The sequence below is a fragment of the Sipha flava genome, unplaced genomic scaffold, assembly GCF_003268045.1.
Source record: "Sipha flava isolate LNK unplaced genomic scaffold, YSA_version1 132_pilon_pilon, whole genome shotgun sequence".
In the NCBI taxonomy this organism is placed as follows: Eukaryota; Metazoa; Arthropoda; class Insecta; order Hemiptera; family Aphididae; genus Sipha; species Sipha flava.
The window spans coordinates 340244-364563 of NW_020271758.1; the positions used below are offsets into that span (position 1 = coordinate 340244).

The 24320-nt window shown below is 26.6% G+C and overlaps 1 protein-coding gene across 1 annotated transcript in view; it reads left to right on the top strand.

Moving 5' to 3' along the window:
- The window catches only part of LOC112679217, a 101474-nt gene extending 81604 nt beyond the window's left edge, over positions 1-19870 (top strand). Inside the window, exon 2 of the transcript XR_003148186.1 lies at positions 18908-19870. The gene's annotated coding sequence lies outside the window, so the exon portion shown is untranslated. The remainder of the gene's footprint in view (positions 1-18907) is intronic.
- Positions 19871-24320: the final 4450 nt, after the last annotated feature.

A 24320-nucleotide genomic window follows, 5' to 3' on the forward strand; every position in this document is an offset into this window, starting at 1 on the left:
AAATTTGTAAAATTATTTCCCTTCTAACATCAATAAAACAATATTTTCTACCAGAAATCTTTTATGATTGTGGTGGTCGAAGCAATTCTTCTAGTGAGTATCGTATAAAAATTCATAAAAAAAAAAAAAAAATAGATGGCAAAATAATAGATGATAATTAGTGATGAGTGTTTGAAACTCTGTTAAAATTTAAGTTTTTATGAATTATTTTTTGTTTTTTTTCAATTATTCGGAATATTAATGAGAAATTCAATAATATATCCCTTAATTGCAGTGTTCTTATAAACTTAATACGTAACTTAATAGTTAATCCATCGTTTCGTCACAAACAAAATAACAATAACTATTGATTTTTGGAAATTTCTAGCACCCATAACTGATTTAAATAACACGAATCTAGTTGTTCCTTGATGATCAAATGCTATACCAATATAGTCTATTTAATTTAAAATATGAATCTGTTAAAGGTTCAACAACATCGGTTTTCACACGAATTTCTCCTTTTCACTAATATGCATTTTTAAAATACTTTATTGCATGGATTGAAATTTAAAATTTTAATATTGACAGTGTTATAGTATACCGAATATGAAATTAGATTTTATTGATATCGATCAACCGACTTTGTAAATCATTTCTGGTTGCATTTTATAACAATAATTAAAAAGTCCATATGTACGTAAATCTAATCGTAATGTAAATTATACAATGTATGCATACAAAAACATGATTTAATTTTTTTTTTAAAAATGATTTCACATTTCTCCAATTAGTATTTGAGCACTGTTTTTAACATACTGTCAAATATATTTTAATAAAATTGATGGTTCTTTAAAAAGATTTTTTTTCACATAAAAACGGGATTTAGTTTTTACTATACGAAATTTACGCAAATAATAATATATTTTATAAATATTAATAACGTAGAATAAAAATATACATATAATAATAATCATAATAATATGACTATGAAGTAAAAAATAATAATAGTACCTATTACTATTATAAATACGTTATTATAATCAACGATGAGTGATGTCAAAAGTTGCTCGTTGTTTCCAAAACTTAATTTTGTCACACTTTCCATAGCTTCGAAACACAAATAATGCTATACAACTATAAAATAAAACTATAAAATTATTTCATTAAGCAGTCACGTTTTTAGTATGAAAATGTCATGGTTTCATGAAAAAATTCGTGTACATTATCGTTGTATGTTTTTTAATCCGTGCATTTTTCTTTTTACTTTTTCATATTTCATACGAACAGTCGAATCCGACCGGCTGTGTCGTGATGAAATTATAATACTACACGCCGGTGATCGAAGTATTTTTGAAACTAGGGGGCAAACAATAATAACAGTATCTCGTTAAACGTTTCACCGGAGACAATTATTGTCGCGTAGACACGTCGGCACGAAAACGCTGATGACGATACGGATAACGCGATTCGCGCGTCGGTTGTGCACGCGCGGGTCGAGATAAAAAAAAATTATTATAATTGGCCATGTGCGTTTTGTGAATGTTGATCGGACCGGGTCGAGCGATACGAACGGTCGTTTTCACATCCTGCGATAGGGCCGCTGGGCCATGTGCGATTCTTGAAACGCGCGTTGATGACGGTCAGTTATGATGATCGGGTGTCAGAAATAAGAAGAAAACACGAGAATGGACATGTGTCCTGAACGTGATACCGTGTGATAACGTATTATCAGTACTATCGTATAACCGGAGTGTAGTAGATTGTAAAATCTGTCGGTTTTAATGACCTGTAAACCCTCCCGATGGTCAACTCCAGTATTGCCTGAAGGAAGCACGTAAACCCTCCCGGGTATAATTGGACCGATTTTAAGAAAAAGGGCTCATGTCAACTTTTACAACCGCGTTGTAGCACTGTAGATGTCATATGGATTTTGTTTATTAGCTTCTATTTTTTTTTACTTATACTAAAAAGTGCTTCGCCTATTTAAATTAATAATTTAATATAAAAAATATTAATTTGTTAACATAATATTATATGGATCTTTTATTTACTTTAACTATTTTTATAAGATGCACTATAGTATGTATATTATTTCTTAGTCAAATATTCAATGTATACATTTTATCAATCATATTACAACTGTGCATATTGTGTATTACATAAAAGTTAATCTTAAAGAATAATAATAATATGATAATAAACTTTATAAATTTAAATTTAATTTTAAAAAAGTCGTCGTAAGCTAATAATAAAAAATTATAAAATAAATAAATTATTCATTGATTCACAGTGTGGCAATAATATTTAAAACGATTCGGAAGAGTTTACACATTTCCTGAAGATAACCATAATGTTGACTCAGGACCAGTGGCTAAAGTGGTGGAAATATCGAGGGGGAATATAATCACCAAAAATAGTAAAGGAACGTTCCCTTACCAAAGTGTAAATTCCATCAAACTTTTTCAGATAGTCCATAAGATAAAATCTCTATATTTTTTTTCTTTTACATAAATTTGTTTATAAACGTTTTATAGGGTGTAAAAATGAAAAATAAGTTTCCTCCTGGGAAAAAAAACTATCCTCAATATATTATGCTAGGTTAGTAAAAATAAATTTTAATATAGACCTAAAGTGTTAATAAAAATGAATTAAAATTTTTAATTTAGTTTAGTCTAAAATATTTCATTAAAAATAGAAATGTATAATAAACATCAGATGTTAGATAACAAAATAATACCACAACTCACCAGCTTAACTATTAATTATTTATTATTTATATGTATATAAAATAGTCTTATAACTGTAATAAAATTAAAAATGAACAATTTCTAACCTTGCTAACCTTGTTAACCTACATTTTTTAGTCAATAAAACTGTAATATTCAATACAAATTAATTTTAAATTGAATATCTATGTATACACGATCCTCTGATGATAATTCCTCTGACAAATAAACAATAATTTGAAATTTTTCAAAATTAAGAGAACTTTTTTTTTTGACGAGGTGCATATAATCGATACACTCAAATTGTCTCGGGTGCCCGAAGAGCTTTTTGCAGTCATGTTCATATTTATTGTTGTTATTTTATTTTTTGTCAAAGTAGATTAGAAGTAATTTCTTCTAACGTCAGTTTTAACAATGATTATATTACAGCGATTATAACACGTTCGATCGTTTATGATGTATACGTTTTGTTAAAGCTCGCCGCTGGATTAAGCAGTAGCGTTGTTAAGAGTAACGATATTGTAACAAAGGATAATAGTAAACATATCCAGTCATAAAGTTATTGTGTTGTTAAAAATATTCAATAATTTTTATATGAATATAAAGTAAACAATTGTGTTCTGCAAATATATCCTTCCAAAGAAGGCTTATACTCGAATGACAATAAACAAAATCCACTTATATCAAATTAGAAAACAGCTAGCCAATGATATTGCGACGCAGTTTAGAAAGACGTTTCGTTATGTACTAGGTGCAATAAAACAGTACATAACGAGGTGCAATAAAACATAGTACATAACGAGGTGTAATAAAACATAATTATGTATACTCGTACAATAACAATTACCATGTTTGGATATTTAGTGTTATTGCACTGTATTATTCTTAAACATTTTCTCAAAGCTAGAATGAATTTCTTACCGTAAGGGAATCCGAAAAACTACGTTTCCATTCCAATGTTCTGTAAGATTTTATATTGTCGATACCGCTATAGTGTGTATACATTTTAAATATAAATCATGGGTTAACGTAAATGAAAAAATATATACTGTAACGAAGAAAAAGTTGCTTTTTTTTCATAAAAAAATCGTTAATGCAATATGAGTGGACGTAATTTGAATAATATTGTACGATAAATGTGTTTGTTATAAAGCAAAGGCATTCGTATAAAATACACTTGATATTAGGGAACATACTTTTTAATAAAACTGTTATCATTAACAGAATTTCATGCCAAAAGAACCTGGGGGGAGGGAGTTGTAGTGCTTAAACTCTACCCAAAATCCCACACACATTTGAAATTCAAGCGACACAATTTGATTTTCGGAGAACACAAAGTGTCTCAGGAGATACAGTATTTTAAGCCGTAGTGTAAAAACACGATTGTTTGTGGGCTGTGTTGTATTATTGTTATTATTAATATAATTATTTTTATTAACTGTCAAAAAATTTTAGTAGTCATTTTAAAAACTGTCACATTTTTTAAACGATTTGAACTTATTCCTGAGTAATATTTCTTCAAGATTCGTTTCACCCCAATTCATGAGAAAATAAGCTTTCTAGAAAATATAATTATATTCGAGTCTGCTGAAATGGTATAAAACTTTTCTGGTCACCTGATAACGGATATTTCGATAGTAGATGAGTATTTATAATTAATATTAAATAAATTAATAAATTAATAATTAATATTATACTGAGTAATTGTAAGTACAAAATATTATATATATATTATTGTATACGTGTAATCTGTTAATTTCAATAAACTTTTAAAATGTTTCTAAAATTATATTTTTAAAGTCAACTAATATATTTTATTATTGTATCATTTTCATTATTTTTATTACATCACAGGTGAATAATGCTTATAAATACAGTTTATTAAATCTTATAAAATATTGTTCATACATATGGTTCGTTGAAATGAAACAATCATATTTAATTTTTAATTTTTACACTTCTTTCTGACACAGGAATATCAAATGGCATTATATACTCTTTTAATCTGCAAACCACTTTTTATTCCAAATGTTTATTATTTAACCCGTAGTAATATCGCAGTTCAACATAGTCCCTCCGTACCTCTGTCTTTGCCTCTGTCACTCTCACTCACTCTCTCTCTCTCTCTCTCTCTCTAGTTAAATATTCGTTTCGTAGGAATTTGACTCATTTGAATCATGTTAATGCACTCTATATATTTATTGTCATTCATAATATATTCATTAGAAAAAAAAAAAAAAAAGGAAAACGTATAAAAAATTTTTATAAAATATTCTTGGTAAAAGTAAATATAAACATATATTTTAAATATTTATCAAAAAATGCGCATAATTATAATATAATTGTATGCGTAAAACATAATACTGCTATCCGAGCTGATGAGAAATCACTTACACGATGACATCGCATTTAGACAATATTGTTTAATAAAAAATGAGAAATATAATATAGAAAATATTACCTGAAAGACCTTTCTACTGAACATGAAGTTGCAGTTAAAGTAATGACAATTTATATAGCCATAAATACATACATACATATATACATACATTACATACATACATACAACTTCACAGAAAATATGTCGTATGTTGTAAGACTTAATAGATCATGCAGTTTTTCGTTTATTTGTGGGATTTATCAACTAAAATTGATTGCCTACTGACCATTTCTCCGTTTCTTACAAAGTTCACCGTGTACTCCAAAGTGGTATAAACTATTTTCCTCGTATTTTAGGATTAAACTTAAGGCTAGGCCAAATTGTTTATGAGTGTGATATTAGTATAACGATTCCTCTTTTTTAACAGTGTTGAGAAAAAGCATTAATTCGTTTTCTGTGGATTTGGCAATTAGGATTTTTATAATACAGTTGGTTTTTGTGAACATCGATCACCGTGTTACCATTTAAATTAGATAATTTTATTTTTTACCTGCCCGGTCCAAAAAGAAATATTACGATCCGACCCATAACCAACCCTTAATATTTATATTATGGCACGGCCAGATCCAAGCCTGGATATTAATATTGCGGGTGGCGGGTGTTACTAGTTTATATAAATATCATTTATATTACGGCAAAGCTAGACCCGTGCAGATCTCTAGTACCTATATGACTGGTGAAGCAGAATTATTTTATTTTCGAAGGTTAATTTTATTTTTCAACATTGATATTTAACCGATTCGTTTCGATCGATAACATTAATACAACTAATACAGGTACATTCAATTGATACGTATCGAAAAACGAATTACTACATTCAACGGGTTTAGACCAAAAAGTGTGATCGGTTCAAATTGAGGGTACACGGAAATCTTGCTCTAGAAATCAAGCTTAAAGCCTTTACGTATATTTGATAATTATAAGTTATAATTTATAACCAACACATAATTGGTAGTTGTAATATTTTTTATTATCATTATTATAAAGTTTTTATATTTTATTTATTTAGTGTGTTTCAAAAAAAAAACATTTTTCAAAATACTTATAGTTTTTACAATGTGAAGTTTTTCAAATTTACTAGTTTATATTAATTTTAGTTATAATGATAAACACAATTTTATTTCAACAAAAAGAAGTATTATCTTTTAGTTGTGTAGTTTGTCGTCAAGAACTTTTAAAAATATGTATCTCGAGGTAGACGTGGTTTTAGATTAGTTTTAGAAGTTTTATAGCCAATTACGAAAGGAAAAGCTCCTGTGGTTTTATTGAGTATTTCGTGGAAAGTTTTATTCATTTTGTCAGGTAGAGTAATCTCGTGTCATTGTGTCGCTACCTACATCTCACGAACCATAGGTCTTTTAGCGGTATTCTCAAGAATTTATTTTAGAGAATTTGCAATTCTTTAGTATGCATTTGGAATTTTGTTTTTTTATTTTGTTGTCAAAATTATTTGATTTTTATTATAAATTTATAAAATGTATACAGAAGTGGTGTGCCCAGTCTGGAAATGGGAATTTTCCAGATGGCCTAAACAATATTATGACTTGGTTGCCCGATTATTTGATGATAGATTTTATTTTCAAAATGAATAAATGCGTCAACACTTTGTATCAAAACTTAAAAACTATAGAATTATTGCATTGTATTAAAATATAATAATAATTAATTTTAATATGATATCATCGAACGAGTATACGAAAACATAAATATAAAATAACAAAATATTACATAAATGTTATGTAATATTTTATTATTGCATTATACCTATATCATTTGCATTATTTAAATACATACTCAATGGTTAGTTATTATTATTTAATTTTTAATTATTACCCACGATTTAATGGAATGTAATGACATTTAAATTTGTTTATGCATTCGAAATTTAATAAAATTAATTAATTATACTTAATTCAGTTTCTGATGGTGAGTATTAAATTTAAAAAAATTAAAGTTCAGCACGTCATTATAAATATAATTTTACAAGGAACGAAAAATTAATAAAAATATTCATAGTACGTACAGTAATGATTAATAATAAACTATTTGAAGAAATACCAAAAATGCCTGTTATCCAACTATGGTACAACGATTGGAAATCTTTGTTAATTATTTCTATCGCTTGCTACTATATTGAGAAAATAATATACTGTGTTCAAGAATACTTAGTTATAATCTTTGAAAACCAATCTAGTGTTAAATTAGCAACGGCAGACGCCGAAAAAATAATAATGTGATAAGTTTAAAGCGAGTATTATTCACTATTTACGACGTGCAGTCACTATAATAGTTTATTATTGGATATTAGCTTAGCACCATCTAACCTTAGGTAACAAATGTTAATATATTTTTTTATAAAACGACAGGCATAACAAATTATAAAATTAAAAAATAAACTATTTCGAATTCAGTGCGCTTAAGTTTAAAAAGTAACTCTTATCAACCATATAAAGTCGAAAATACAAATAAATGATACAAAAGAAAATATTTTTTAAGTTTTGCTTAGTTTTTTTTTTTTTTTTTATAACATTATCTTTATTAAAACAGATGACATTGACACTGTTTCATGTGAAATTCATTTTCGATAATGTAATGAAATGTTTTAATTGAAATAAAATATCACTTTACCCTTAGTCCATGACTTACGACACACTCAAAAAATAATGAAGGAAATCATCCCTTTTTCCAAATTAACCGTCAACAACGGAATAAATAGTGCGTGAAAGTTGTGGTACACCGATACCTATGGATAAACAGTTAATTAATTAATTAATTAAATCTAAAGGGTAGTTAAGGTACGGATCGGTAACGGATATATGTTTCATTTTCGTCTAAAACTTCTACCTATATATTTTTCATTCAGCAATATCGTTGTTAATAATTTTTCGGTTGAATATTATTTGACAGCAAAAATAACATAAAGTGTATTTCACGCAGACATCTTTCCCACATAATTCGTTTTTGCGAGTGATGCGAAATTGGCCACGCAAATGTAAATGTTATTTTTTACTTGGTAATATTACAGTGAAAACGATAAATTCATTAATTTAATTATTTAATTATTGATTCCTATCGAAACCACTATAGTTTAGAGTGCTTACATTCAAGCTTATCCATATACGAATTATTAAGGAGACTACGAAATATGTTTACAAGCACAAAATAATAGATAATTAGAACATATTAGAATGAATATGAATTCAACCAACAAACTGTACCCAATCTTTAATGAGATACACGCGTATAAATAGTACACATGACCAGCTTTCCGGGAAAGTTTTAAATATTTAGTTCTCAGGACCAAGAGAGTGTGTTCAAACTAAATATTTATAGCCCTTTTAAGTTAAAAAATTTAATTTGACGAATCGGTACACTATTGTACTCTGTATTTTTTCCCGTGATGATTCCGAATGAGATAAATTGCGTTGATTGTTTTAAGCCTCAAACTACCATCGGTTGACAATGACATCGAGTAAGACATATGTCTAGATCAGCTCAGACTTACTCGTATCTATGTAATTTGACAGATATTACTCGAGTTTTTATTCCGCACTTGTGCCCGTATTCATATTTTAATGAGAACAACAACAATACGGAACTTTTCATCGGCGGTACTGTTGGTATAACAAGACTCGGGATACTCGATGTTTTTCACCAATCTCTTTGAGATTACGTCTCCTATAATATTATAAAAATGGAGAAAGAAATAAGTAAATATTAGTTTTGCATTCGTCGATCGTCTGCAGTTGACTTTGAATATGGCACTGTTTTAACTGCATTAATTAAATATATTAAAATATTGTTTTGTACGTTTTGCGCATTGTGAAACGGGAAAACATCATACGGAATAAAACCAATTCACCACGTTCTTAATCCTATCGAATCTGTTCCGACGGCATACTTTAGAAAAGTTCGAATCAAACCGTAATTTTTAATTTTCTATTTTGATCTTGGTATCGTGTCTATAATGATTTTACGCACTAATGTGCGAGTATTACGCATTTATAAACGGTCCAATCAAATACCGCCGTAATATGTCCCGTCGTTCGTCAAAACTTGTCCAGTGACGTTTGTTGTTAGCACCGATATTTGTGTACTTACATTTAAATATTTTGTCGACATTTATTGGTCTTCGCTACTAATTTCCAAGGGGAGGTTAGGTAAAAAAATATTCGTGATCAAACACAGACGAATAATTACATTTAAATATTTTCAATCGACAAGCAGTTCGCGGAAAACAGTGGAAAACAGCTGAATAACTTATTTAGTGTATTGTTAAATACTTGTCGTAATTGTCGACTAATAGAATTATTAATCAACATACCGAGTTTTTGAAGAGTAAAACATTAATATATTCCGATCATTGTTAAATATGTAAATTAAAAGTTAAAACTACAAGTATTTCGAGTAACTCATAAGAATCAAGCATTTAACGCACGTATATATATTTATAGAAAATTTAATTTTTTTTATTCTTCTACCTGGAACTTACATAAAAGTTTATGGTTGTAATTCAAGATTATATGCATCTCTGTCTATATTTTCTGTAACATGAATACATTTGTATAATATTTTAGTGCTTTAACAATCTACAAAAAGTATACAACTATTGATTTAACTATACATTTTTGTTAGTTTATGAGCATTAACGTCTTTAAAACATTTTTTTTTTTATCATATTGCCAATATTGTAGTAGATATATTATACTGATATTCAAACAATTTACATTTTTACGTTTTTAAACGTTGAGATAATTTACATTAGATACGTGGTATACATAATACAATCCACTGTAAAGTCAAAAATTTAAAAAAAAGTATATAGACTAGGGATTTTACCAAATTATCTGTTTAAAATCAAATAACTTTTTCTAAATTGTATTTATATTATATCACATTAAGGTACCTAATAAATTAATTTACCAATTATATATTTATATAATATTAAAACATTTTATCATTACATTAGTAAAATCAATATTTATAAGTGGCATTCTATAAAAATTTGCCATACAGATATATTCCAAACAATTCTATTCCAAATACCAGAACTTGAAAACCCTATTTATAGTCAATAATGTTATACAATATTATAATATACTACATCACTATCCATATAAATCAAAAATAAAAATATAAATAATTATACCAAATAGTTTTTAAAACCGTATAGAAATAAATATAAGCTTAGCCTGAAATACTCGTATAATTATATTTGTAAAGTACGATCAGTTTTGATAATTAAAACTTCATTGTCAGGTATAAATATGTAAAAATAAAATCGTGACTGAATATGAAAAAATAGAATCGTTTAATTAATTAAACCATTTATATGATTGATTATTATTTATTATTCATTTAACCATTTATACCATTTTTATAACTAACCATTTAATAATTTTTAAATTAATTTAATTTTTATTATTTTAATAAACATTTTAACAAATTTAAATAACAATTTCACTACACAATTGGAATTCGTTTTTTTTTTTTTTTAATTCTCCAATCAAATTTTAATTCTGATTTATAATTTTTGGAAACTCTGACCTATCTTACTTGTTGCAACCATGTAAGATAAGAATATATTTTTAAATTATTGTACATTTTTTTTTATGATGTAAGGAAATTTATGAAATTTTTTTGAGTATTTAAAAGTATATATGATTACTTTTTTGAAGAATCTGTATTCGTACCTTTCTTATCAAATAGGTATTCAAATACGTATTTTAAATACTTTTGAAACGTATCTTTTACAATACTTATAATAGGGACTGGTTATAGATTATTGAGAAGTTATTAAATAAGTAATTATTTGTATTGATACATTTAGGTGACCTAGATGTGTTGAGAAGAAACTCAAATTGCAAAACTTTTATCCCATTATCATAATTACCAACATTTTGCATATTTGGTGTATATTTTTTTATCATACTTGTATATTATTTTGATAATCGAGAGACTCCCAAATAAGTTTGTTCCAGGCCCTAAAAATCCTAAGGATGGCTCTGGATATACCGAATGCTTCAATATTATATTAGTCTTTAGTTCGTTCATATTTATTCACTCGTGCTACTCGTATATATGGCGAAAGTATTTTACCCCTTTAAAATATTAGATACGATCAGATTTTTATGCAAATAAAATTTATATTTTTTCTCAATCTCTTAAACTTATAATTAATTATTTCTACTTCTATAACGGGATAAGTTGACATGGATTTTATGTTCTCGAGCTGCGCGGATATCAACAATATCAAGGGTCAACAAAAGTTGTAATTATAATATATACACCATAAACCAAATTATTATTTCAATAAATTATTTGATATTCATCGAATTAAATTTATTTATATTGGTATGCGATTCGAGATGCGCTATTGTCAGTACCATATTTTTTGCATAAAATATCTTTGAAGTTATATCGATACACATCGTGTGCGTTTCTATATTTTCAATATTTTCCATATTCCGTGATCGAGTTCACTTTTATTTTTGTCGGTCATCCCTGTTATATGTAACTATACCAATTTAATAAACGTAAAAATGTACGTTTTATAATGATAGAAAAATAATTTTTTTCATCGTAAAATAATAATAATTTTCCTCTACATAATGATAATTACTACATACGCAGTGATGAGCACAGACAACATTAAATATATCTCTATAAAGATAAAATATAGTCAGTAAAAATTTTTCTAAGATATAGATAAAATACAATAATAATGAGTAAAGATAGATAAAGATAAAAGATAAACAATAAATATCTAGATAAAAAAAAAAGGATGAAAACTGTTTTAATTTATTTGTAGGAGCAGAAATATGACAGAGGTTATTCTCAATACTAATAGTTTTTATAACTTTAAATTTAAATTTGTTCACTGAATTATAAACAAACAGGAAATATTAATAAATTTGCAAACACCAAGGTAAGAAGTGTTTAAATAATAGTTAGAATCAATATTTTTATAATACTTATAAAAATTATATGAATATATTATGTAAATAAAATAAATATACTCTAATTAACTTTCATTTATATTTTTTAATATAATTACGAACATATAACTGAGATAATATATTCATTCACACAATACATATTTTTGTTCCAAATATACATAAACAAAACAAATCATGAGCCGTAATTTTTTTAATTTTTTTTCATTAATTATTTAAATTATTTCTAAGTCATCTCATATTGATTTAGTTAATTACTTATTAAGAGTAACAATACTGAAGTTGGGCTGTTATATGTTTACCATCATCTTTCACGATTTTGAATAATTGAATTACAAATTTTTCCATGTTTAAATAGTAAACTAAAACCAACCAAAAAGTTATAACTTTATAAAATGATTAATAAATGACAACTAAAAAATTACAAAAAAATAGAGGAAGAGGAATATCGGCTATACTCGGGTGGAGATGGTTAATTTAAGAAAAACGAGCATAATGTGTTTTATAATATTAAATTTCTGTGAATATTACTTTTTTTTATCGTAAATACATCACTATGGACGAATACAATTCTAAAATTAACAATATTTGAAAAATATAATTGAACCGGGAGTCAGGTTAATGCATGTTATATTATACAAAAAAGGATATCTATACACAACTGGGTAATGCGATGACCCAGTAATATTTTGTTTTTAGTACCTACTAAATAATGACGTCTGACAACAACTAATTAGAGAACAAAAATAATTATCATGACTGTAAGATGAATTAAATTCAAATTTTTTTTCCGGCTTATAAGAACTTAGTAGTTATTAAAAATAAGAATAAGACGATTCGTAATTATTTTATTATTGGGAATAAAAAATAATCTCTATAAAGACATGTATCTACATAAATTATTTTAAATAAGAGTTTTATTTATCTAAGAAAATACAACAGATAAATATTTCTTCGGCTATCTGGATAAGATAAAAGACAATTATTTATTTATATACATTTATCTAGATAATGCCCAGCACTATAAATATCGTTGACTCCTAAAACCACACACTTTTGATAATATACAGTACTAAACCGCATATTTTTGGTAGGTTAAAACCGCACACATTTAATAAATTAAACCAGCACAATTTTTAAGTTTGAAAAAAAAGCAAAAAACGCACACCTAATTTCGACCACAAAATGATTATACTTACTTAGGTTCGGTATACTTAATAATTTATAATCTATTCAAACAAAAAAAATGCATATACGAGTATTTTAAAATGTAAAAAAATGTAAAAATGTAAACTGTGTAAAAGTTTGATATAAATATTAATAGTTAAATACATAGTTTTGTGTAAAAAACTTCATACGATCTCCGTCGATTAAAAATTCTTCTCACCATTTTAATATGTGTTTCTAAATTAATACAATTTAATTAAAAATCGAAGTATTGACATGTGTTAGCATAATTATTGGAGTATATCTTATAATCTTATTTTATCAGTTAGTTATCAGTAAAAATAGTTTATGGTTTTAACTACTATAGGTTTGTGATATTTTATTTTACAATGACCGATAAAGTGTGCAATTTTGTTTATCGACCTTTTTTAAAATCAAAAGTGTGCGGTTTTCGGATGCGACTGTAAATATGTCGTTTTGAATTTCAATGAAAACGTGATTAAAACGAACCGATAATTTTGCCAGTTAATATTTTAAATTAAAAATATTAAAAATAAACAACAAAAAAAAGTGCGATAAAAATGATAACTTTTACAATTAACTTTTGTTACTCTACAGTTATCCAACTAATCTACAAATACTTGGTTTAAACGAACTGCATATGTCTTGAACCATTAATGCGATAATTTAACGGTACGTAAGGGTAGGTAACGTTTGGTTTGCCCATGAAATGCCCAGTAATTTTCCTATAAAATAATAAATAAAAATGTTCAATTAATCGCGTTGGATGTTACGAAAATCATATCTGAACCTTCTTCCTTTCATTCTTCTTTCGTTAGAGACGTACACGCAGCAGTGCTGCGGATTTGTTCGCATTTACGATACAGTAAAAATTATTCTTATTAACACTATAAAATTATTAGTATACTGTGAATTACAAGATTTTTTTTTTTAACAGAAAATCCGAATGTCTTCATTTATCTATTCATTTTTGTTATTTAAATTTTGAAAATCGATTTACATATAGCTAAGTTATTGAAGTATGTTGTTTTTCATTATAATTCGTATCCAGATAAAGTAGAATTATCTGACTAATTGGAATTCAATGTTCGAAATGAAATGTCTTTTGCCGTCGTATATCTTCAATTGATATTGCACGTGTTAAACATTCAGAATGCATAAGTACAAGCACTTAGAATAAATAGGTACACTATATTATTAAACCGCTGAATTTCAATGTTTTTTTTTTGCATACGTCTCCGTGCTTCGATTATTAACATAGTAATTATAGCGGAACTTCATTCATCGTAATAGTCGAAACAAACGCGAAAAGTTCGGAGTTCACAGCGGTTGTCGTTTTACGGTATTACGGGAATTTCACGACGCAAGTTTCACAAAATATACAATGACGACATTCAGGATACTTGTTCGAGTTTTACTCAGATAGCAATTTTATTGAGTTAGCATATAAATGATAATCTATTATGAATCACGTTGGTCACTTCAAATTAGTCGAGAAACATATTTAGAGAAACGCATTTGAATACGATTCATATTCACCATGTTTTCCAAAAGCTAAATAGAAATATAATTACTAGGACTCGAAAGTTTATGACCTTAAAAACATTAAATAATGACTTAAAAAATATGCAAGTATGACAAAATATGTCCTAAAAAACACGACCTAAAAAAATTACAAATATTTGTTTTAAATTAATAAAAATACATTTTTTAAAATATTTTACTCAATTTTCCTTTAATATTCTATATAAATTTATCAAAACTTACAAGTCACTCAAAATATGACATAAAAAATGACAAAAAAATGTCCTTAAAATATGAAATAAAAGAATTACAAATACAGTTTTATAAATTTATCAAAGCTTACAAATTACATATTACTCAAAAATCAAAATCATTGAATTGTACAATTACAGCGTATTTTATGTTATCAAAAGTAAATGAACGACGATTATCCGTTTATAAACATTTATATTAGGAAAAACTTTTCTCTACTTCCACTGAAGTGATTGGAAACGAGCACTAACCGAAGTTTTAATTTTCGCCATTTCAAAAATATTACAAAAATTGATAAAATTTAGGTATAATAGGTATTATTCATTATAACAGGATAACGATGAGACGACGGTATCGATGAGATAAAATCAGATACTTATCGAATATTAGGAAAAAATAATTAAATGTAGGTGTAATAATAATTTATGTGAAAAAATGACTTGAAAAATAATAAACACTAAAAAATGTAAGAAAATGCAAAATAAAAATTAGTTATTCATATTCAAATACCAATAAAATATATTTTTGCCCAGAAGAACATCGTCTAAAAAGTTCCGAAAATAAATGCAAAATGCATCAAATTCTGAGCCCTAATAATCACATATATACGTGAGTAGAAGTACTATGTCTATTTCGAGTATAAAATTGGAGCTTAAAAGAGAAAAACTTTTATTTTATGCTGAAAGTCACGTTTTAATATTTAAGTTCAACTAATCCGTACAACTTATTTTATCACGAACGAGTCATAAAGAGGTATACAAGTACACATTTCATGTGCTCCAAAAATAATAATCCTTTTTTTTTTTTTATTATATTTATAAATATTTAACATGAAATGTTTAAAAAGTTAAAATAATATTATATAAACGTTTGGAAAAAATATATAATAGGCCATTTCAACATTTCATTTTTAAATATGATTTTAAGTACATTAATAAAATAAAATGTATTCCAAAGTAAATCGTTCTCGTTAATATTATTTTTCAATTTTTCAAGACAATATTTTACCAATCATGAAATATCTAAAAAGTAACATTCAAAAACTTTCTGAATAATTTCAAACAATTGAAAAGATTTAATTTTCAACATCTCTATTAACTACGCTTTTTTCCATAAAATAATAAAAAATATTTTATATATTTTCTTTTTTAATTATTGTGAGGACGCACTATCAACAAAAACGTCGAGTTAAGTATTAGGACTAATATCGGACGCACGGTTAATGAATTGTATGTACAGTATGTTCTTTAAAAATTTAACAATGCAAGGAGTCCTTGAGAGTTCTATTGCGTTATAATTTTCGTCGCATAAATTATTAAAAACTCAAAACAGGAACCCATAACACATCTAATTATAAGTACATGTAGTCATTATACTTAGTAAAAAAATAACGATACACGATATCGCTTTGAATTTTTCTTCAAATTTGATCGACGTAATGATGTGACGATACCTGCTCCTCGACGAAACTTATATTAAATTACAATACGTGGTGGTAGTGCAACATAATTCCAAGTGTCACGCGTAATTATCATTGCTCTTCGAGATCTGTTCGAACGTTATAAGCATATGGTCATGGGCGCAACTAGAGCCAAAATATTGGGGGTACTGAAAATATAATAAAATAAAATGGTATTTAACTGTAATAATTATAGATTATAGGGATACATTTATTTTGTAACATAAATTAAAATAAACTATAATATTATTGATTTTTGAATAAAATTAACTTGATTAACAGATTAGCAAATAAGCGTTTACTAATAACCATGGAATTTTTTTTCTTAGCAACATAATGCAAACGAATTTTTAGTTATTCTTTACTTATAACTGTTACGAAATCTAATTTATAACTACCCAATAATATGTCTTCAGAACATCTAGTATTTTTAAAAATATCATAATCAAAAACATAATTTGTTATTAAAATTATTATTTTAGATGTTTAAGGCAAGGTAATAGAAGTAAAATTGATAGTAAAATCAATAAGTTTATGTTCAACAAATATAACTATTTTGAAAACATCATCTAAACATTTGGTTAACCCTTCTCTGTTTTTCACATCAAACAAAATTGAATACTTATATTTAGGATTATAATTATGTTCATTAAAATTATTTTCTAATAAAATTTCTGTACAAGTAAAACATTCAACTTTCTTACTTGGTTTTTTCACAATAAAACCAAATAGTTAATAAAGTATATTATCTTTTACATCATCAAAGGATTTATATAATGGAATGCTTAAAAGAGATTCTTCATTGGAATCTACATTTAATAAATCATTAAATTTTTTACGCCAACGTATTTCAAAAATAACTATCCGATGTATTGTCAAAATTCATACAATTAGCAGCATAAGATGATGAAATTGAATTTTTTTTTAATGATGTTTTAACTTATCATTAGGATTATTGTTATCATCAAGTCTTTGATGGATGTTTGGAAAGATAATTTCTAAATTATCTTGAAAATATTTATAAACAGATATTTATTTATAAAGGTGATTTATATCAAAAAAAATCTTCAGCTATAGCAAACCCAGATTTACAATAGTAAATCCTTAAGAGTACATAACATTTTATTTATTAAGCATCAGGAATAACTGAATAAAGTGAATTTAATAATAATTTTAATTTCATTGTATAGGGTTAAAGTTATTTCTCTTTAAAGCATTTATCCACTTATTTTGTAAAATATTGTTCTTCAGAGGAAAACCGAAAATAAGTTTTGTGTTAACAACATAATTTATTAAACACGTCTTGATATTTGAAAAATTTAATTAAGTACCTACTCACTTGAAAAAAATGTGTTTATTGGTCCTTTTTTGATCAATTTGAACATTCATAGGCCGAAAACAAGACAACTATAACGATGGAAAAATTATGAAGAAATTATGAAGAAATTATTGTGTAGGAAAAAATACTGTAATATACTTTTTTATTGTAATTTATTCTGCTTACTGCGTGGTGATAATCACTATGCATATATACTGATAACTTGAATTCGCTACCTAGTGTTGTGCTTATATAGAATTATGTTCTATTGACGGAGTCGAAAGCAGAGACAGCCTCAATAGTCGGACCACCGGTAAACGTGTTAATCCGAACAGCACATAATTCCATTTATACGTAGGTAATTTCGTTCGGAATCCTCGGATCCCAATTAATATATGACAATTTTTTTTATATAGGTAATATGATTATCGTATTTTATAATCTACAGTCTATAATAATAATTGTATTACTTTCTGTATTGGCAATAAAAATATAATTAAATTCATACCGTTTGCTAAGTGTTAAAATACAAGTGGGACGCATAAACGGTTTTTGCTCGTTGTAGGGACTGTACAAAAAACCCTCGCGTTCAAATCAGTTTACCTTGTCGTGGACAAAAAAAAAAATGCTGGAGCTATTCAAGTTTGATATTTGGACTGGCTTTAAAAATAATTCGTTTCTCGTATTTATATTCTTGTATTTTTCAATCGATTTTAAGCCCTTTTTTAAATATTGTAGACATTAAATTGTTAAAAAGTTAACAATCGAATAATTTTTAATCGAATTTGACTATTAGTCGATTGATTTTTTTTAATTTGGTTTTTTAGTTCACTTAAAATTCACTTGATATTTTGATTTGTTTTGAATAAATTATTGATTGGATAGTAATTGCGTTCTTAAAACGAAATCAGTGGATAATATATAAATGTATAACTACATCTACTTACTAAGAAAAATCATACTTTTAGTTTTTTACCTTTTAACCACCCTACCGCATTAGGTACATTTATTCATAAAAGTAATCATTTAAATATTTTACCATAAAATTTGTATATTTTACAGAAATACGCAGCATCAAAACACGAATCGTGGATCACACTCAGAGTGAACTTCAGGGCACAGTGGAGAATCGACGTAATTTAATTGCGAGCAGCTGAAATGTCTTGACGATTGGGTGGTCATAACTACATTAAGAATAATAATAATACATAAAAATCAACAATTTTTTTATAGAGCATTAAACAAATCGACCTATTTAATATCCGATAGCACTTCGAACTTTCCGAGATTTCCGAAGTAAATATGAAGAGAAATACTCAGAAATACTCAATAGGCAGAGGTCAGAAAGTAACTAGAGTAACTTCCCCGTATTAGTTAACTGACTAACAAACGTGATGATGCTCAAACACGAGTCAATAATTAAATTAAAAATAATTTGAGCTCTGTACATATTACATCAACCTTATATATAAATCGAGAATATTATTTACGAGTTAACTAGTTAATATCTATCAATTCTTGTACGCATTGGTAAGAGTGTAGGCGCTAAGTGAATTATTTTTATGTACACGTAATACTTTTCGGTTCGAGTTTACAGTCTTATTTTTCGATTTCCCGACAACACCCGTTCACCTCGAAACGGTTTTTTATTTTTTATTTTAATGTGACGTCAATGGTTACGCAGCATAATTCCGTATCCATCAACTGTTCGGCGACTGTGCGAATAAAAACTTTCGAGAACTCTGCTGACAAAAATACAATTACTCAAAAACTCATCATCTTTATCGTTCATAATAAAATAAAATCACCTTGTTTGAGTACAACATTTTCAAAAGCTTTTCTATAATAACTTATGTTTACGTAATGATGTAATCACGAATGGAGTTTGTTCTCGAAAACGAGCTGTGTGTTCGTATTAAAAATAGATGCGAAATTAAAATTCGATTATAATGGTGAATTCAATTATTTGTTGTACAGGCTAAGAATAGAATATATTATTATTCTTTCTGGAATTAGTTCACGAAACCAAATTTAAAAGTCATATTTTAGAAATATTAAATCAATAATATAATAACTATCGTTTATGTACAATTTTTTTTTTTTTTTTATCACACTCCAATATAGTAACAAATAATTACGCTGTATAAGAAAGTAAAATATTTATATTTATTAAAAATGTTTTTTTTTTTTTTGTTTTTTAACTGATAAATTTTTAATTTCAACATTACAATATAATCAAAAACTTACAATCTAGATTTAGTAAAATGAAATAATTTAATATTTATATTTATATAATTATATATATATATATATATGTATTTGAATATAAAAATAATAAAAGTATAATAACTATTAATATGCAATCTATTTTTGTGTAAAATAGTTATATTTATATTTTCACGTTTGAGAGTTATTAATTTCCTGACCTATATCTGTTTCCTAAAAGTAGTTATAGTGAAATTAACGGATTCAATAGGATAACATCATAATCATGATCGAGTACTGCAAATAAAATGCCAGCTATTAAACATAATCATAAACTTCTGGTCGAGTAGGAATGTTTTATTTAGATATTTTTTTTATTTTTTTTTTTATTTGTGTGCAGTAGTAGGTAGGTACAGACAGTATACTTACAAAACTCATAAAAAACCTTTTCGACGTATTCAACGACTAGAGTAATGTACGAGGTTACGCAAAGGGTTCCGCATGCCATACTAATACAATTATCCATCGTGCCTTTCAAATTCATAAGAATAATACGAACATTTGTGCATAACATTATTGTTATTTGGTATTCATTTCGACGCGTCGCTTCTATAGACGAAATTGTATTCTACCTCCGACACAAGAAACTTTTTTTTCCAGAACGTATCTTACCGTACAATCGCGACCGGGTTTAAACTCCGATTATCATTATTATGGGCACGTACCTTTATATAATAGTACCAAAAATGTATAAAATAATTTTGCGTTTCGTGGATTACCGAACTACCATAGTATAAGAAAACATACGAACATTTTTCAACCATCCAAATAGTAACATTTTGTGAATTTTCTTCCTACCTTTAATTATTATCATTATCAGTAAAATTTTCTGACCAGAGATATTAGTCGTCAATGCAATGGATTAGGAAATGTCTAGAAACAAAATCCAATGATTGTACTAATCAACATATTCGAATTATTCATTTTACATATATTTAAATCTTATAAAACGGATATACTATTTCATTACGAATTTTAAAAATCATTTATGAAATTGTTTACTAAAATTAATTTAAACATTTTAATGTGATTTTCACTGAAATTCTGATTCGATTTTTCTATCTTCTCTGGTAATTTTTTTTATTGCATCTTCAAAATGCTTATTTATATTTACTCTTGATTTGAAAATTATTTTTCGATGAATGTTATAATTAAAATGTTAATGTTTTCTTATGTTTGAGTCGAAGTACAATATGTGTGGATTGTTTTTAAATATAAATATTATTTTAGCACTGAAGCATTTATTGTTGGAATAGTAACTGCTAATTGTGTCAAATTTTACAACTTAGAAAATTCACAATTTAAGCTAATTCCAGAAAAAAAAATTCATTATTTCAAAAGGACTTTTATTGGCTGAATCTTTTAAGGTGTACATACATAATGTTCATTTTGATGCTACTTTATATAAAAATCGCCATAGATGCAAATTGTTTAGTAAATAAGACATAACATTTTCTTTTATCATGGAATATTTAATTTTTATGAGATTAAATAAATTAAAATATGGCAACTATACGAACAATTTGAAACGAGTATAATTTTCACTTGACGTTTTATCAATAATTTAGCCAAGGAAATGCCTGTAATAGTTCTTTTTTTTTTGTCAGTTTTTGTTTTCTATCTTGTTTTAATCGGGTTTTAAAATGAAATACGTTTTTACTGCAGTATAAAATATCAACAATTACGTTTGAGAAACATTATATAATACGTCAGTAAAAATGAAAAGATTAGATAACATTTTTTTTATGGAAAATGTTTTTATTTTCTCGAAGAAAATTTGCAAAATTAACTGACAGTAATGTGCGTCACGACAGCGAACATTAACAGCTATAAACGAGAAATAACGAATGCAAGTACACGTTGATGAAAAATTTAACGTCCTATACAGTTTATTCGGTTATCTCTATCGTATCCGCTGACGTCGTAGCTCCAATCGGCGCACGGCTGGTTTTGAGTTAAAATTAGTTTATTTATTATTTTTATTTATAAACGAGAGTACCTATAACACTGTTATTTACAGATTCTATAAATAAAACGATGCAATAACATAACGCATGTTATAAATAAATATTGAATATGTTTATGTAACATCCATTTGGTGAAATCGTTCATTTCGTAAAAAGTTACCCAGTTCATATAATGGACACATACAACATACACTACATTTTGACATTGTGTAATATTTTTCATCAACTAGCCAGCCCCTTTATGAAATAAAAATATAACTATTATTTTTCACCTGAAAATTACTCTACACGACTTTCCAACAATGTTATAATGGTCAATCGTGTCACTTTACAATTTAATATAATTATCCTAATGAAAATATTATCTGGTTTATAACCTGGTTTCAATCTGCATTTGATCTTGTTAATATATATTATCTTAAACACACATATAATTTACATTTACATATGAACTTTGGAGAGTGAATTGGTTTTTTGTACAATTATATGTGTAAATTTTCAGTGTCATTTTAAAATTGAATTCTATCCGAAAGTTGAATTTCATAAAAAAACTGAACATTTATTATAAAAAAAAAAACCCGGTAAAAACATTAACCGTGATGAAATTCAATGCATCATTGAAGAACTCACAGAAGCAAAATCTAATACGTAAGTACATACTTTAAAATAATACATATTTAACAGGAAAATAATATAGTATATATTTATAGATATAAATATAAGACAAAATTTAATAGCTCTTGTCACGTAACATATTCAAAGAAATAATAAATATAAATACATCTTGAAAAATATTAAAATATTAATTTGTATTGGTAAATATTATATTTATTTTTTATTTTTTTTAAATTTAATTAAAATTAACATTATAGAAGTCGTATATAATAGTTTTCGGAAAAAAAATAATAGTTATACTTTTATTAGAATTTAAGTTGGATAATTATATTAAATAGGTAAGTGACACAAGTGACGATTATAATATTATTGAAAAGTCATATAAAGTAATTTTCAGGTGAAAAATTATACGATGTAAAAATGTGTTGTCCATTTCATGAAATTTTATGCATTTGATGAAATAATTGAGTAGTTCACGAAAAGTGTAAAAAAAATGGTTTCCATTTCATGAACTGGATAACTTTTCATGAAAGAACAATTTCACTAAATGGATGCGTCATAAACATGCTTGTTAATGACATCACATGTAAATGTTACGGGACGTGTACAAATTGCACATCCAGAGTAAAGGCCACTGATTATCAGCATATTTTGTCTGCGACAAAAATAAATAAATAAATAATTCCAACATTAAACATTAAATAAATTAGTTCTACAGGCGCGCTTGTTTTGCCGGTTCTGTGTACGTGTACGATTTATCCTGCACGCCTATCTGTCTTGCAAAACAATTTATCTAAAAGTTCTACGATTGAAAGCCTTATATTTTTACCCGTAGGTGTGTTGTTCGTAAATATTTTTGTTCAAAACACGTATTATTCATGAATCCTTGTCCATATTCTGTGGGCTCGCAGAATTATTCTCGAACGTATCTCTATATAATAATAATAGTTTCCGTAATACACATCGGTCGAATCTTGTTATTACACACATCCGGTGACTTACGGACATTTTAGCAGCTTCGTTCATCAGATTTTCTTGGAAACGTTAATGTCTATTTTATATTATTCATTCCGTTTCAAAATGCTCACAATTTAAGCTAAGGGAACAGTGATGTGAAAAAAGTTTACACCATTCGTTCGCCATTATATTTTGACTTGCCGAAATAATTGTCAATATTTATGTTACATAGTTTATGTTACAAAATGTTTTTTTTCTTGTTACATAATATCATACCGACATCAGCGGGTGTCATAATAAATGAACGGTGTACGTTTAATGTACGTGAGATCGAGAGGCGATTTGAAATGAAACCGTTTGAAAAATAAAATCACCTGAGGTAATTCAAATGTTTAATGGTGGATATAGTATTTGTGCGCGTTCAGAATCAAATGCTACACCGACAATTCGGTATATTCTACCGGGTTTTCTTCAGGTTATTTGTTCGTCAATCGTCAATATTACTATTAAAAATAACCGTAAAATATCGGAATATAAAACTTCTATCCAATAAAATGGAACGATCTTTGAGTATTTCGTTATGAGATACTAATAAAAAAAAATTACTTTCGATCCCATATGTAGTTGATTACATTTTTCTAAAAAACATGATGTCCCAAGACGATTTGTTA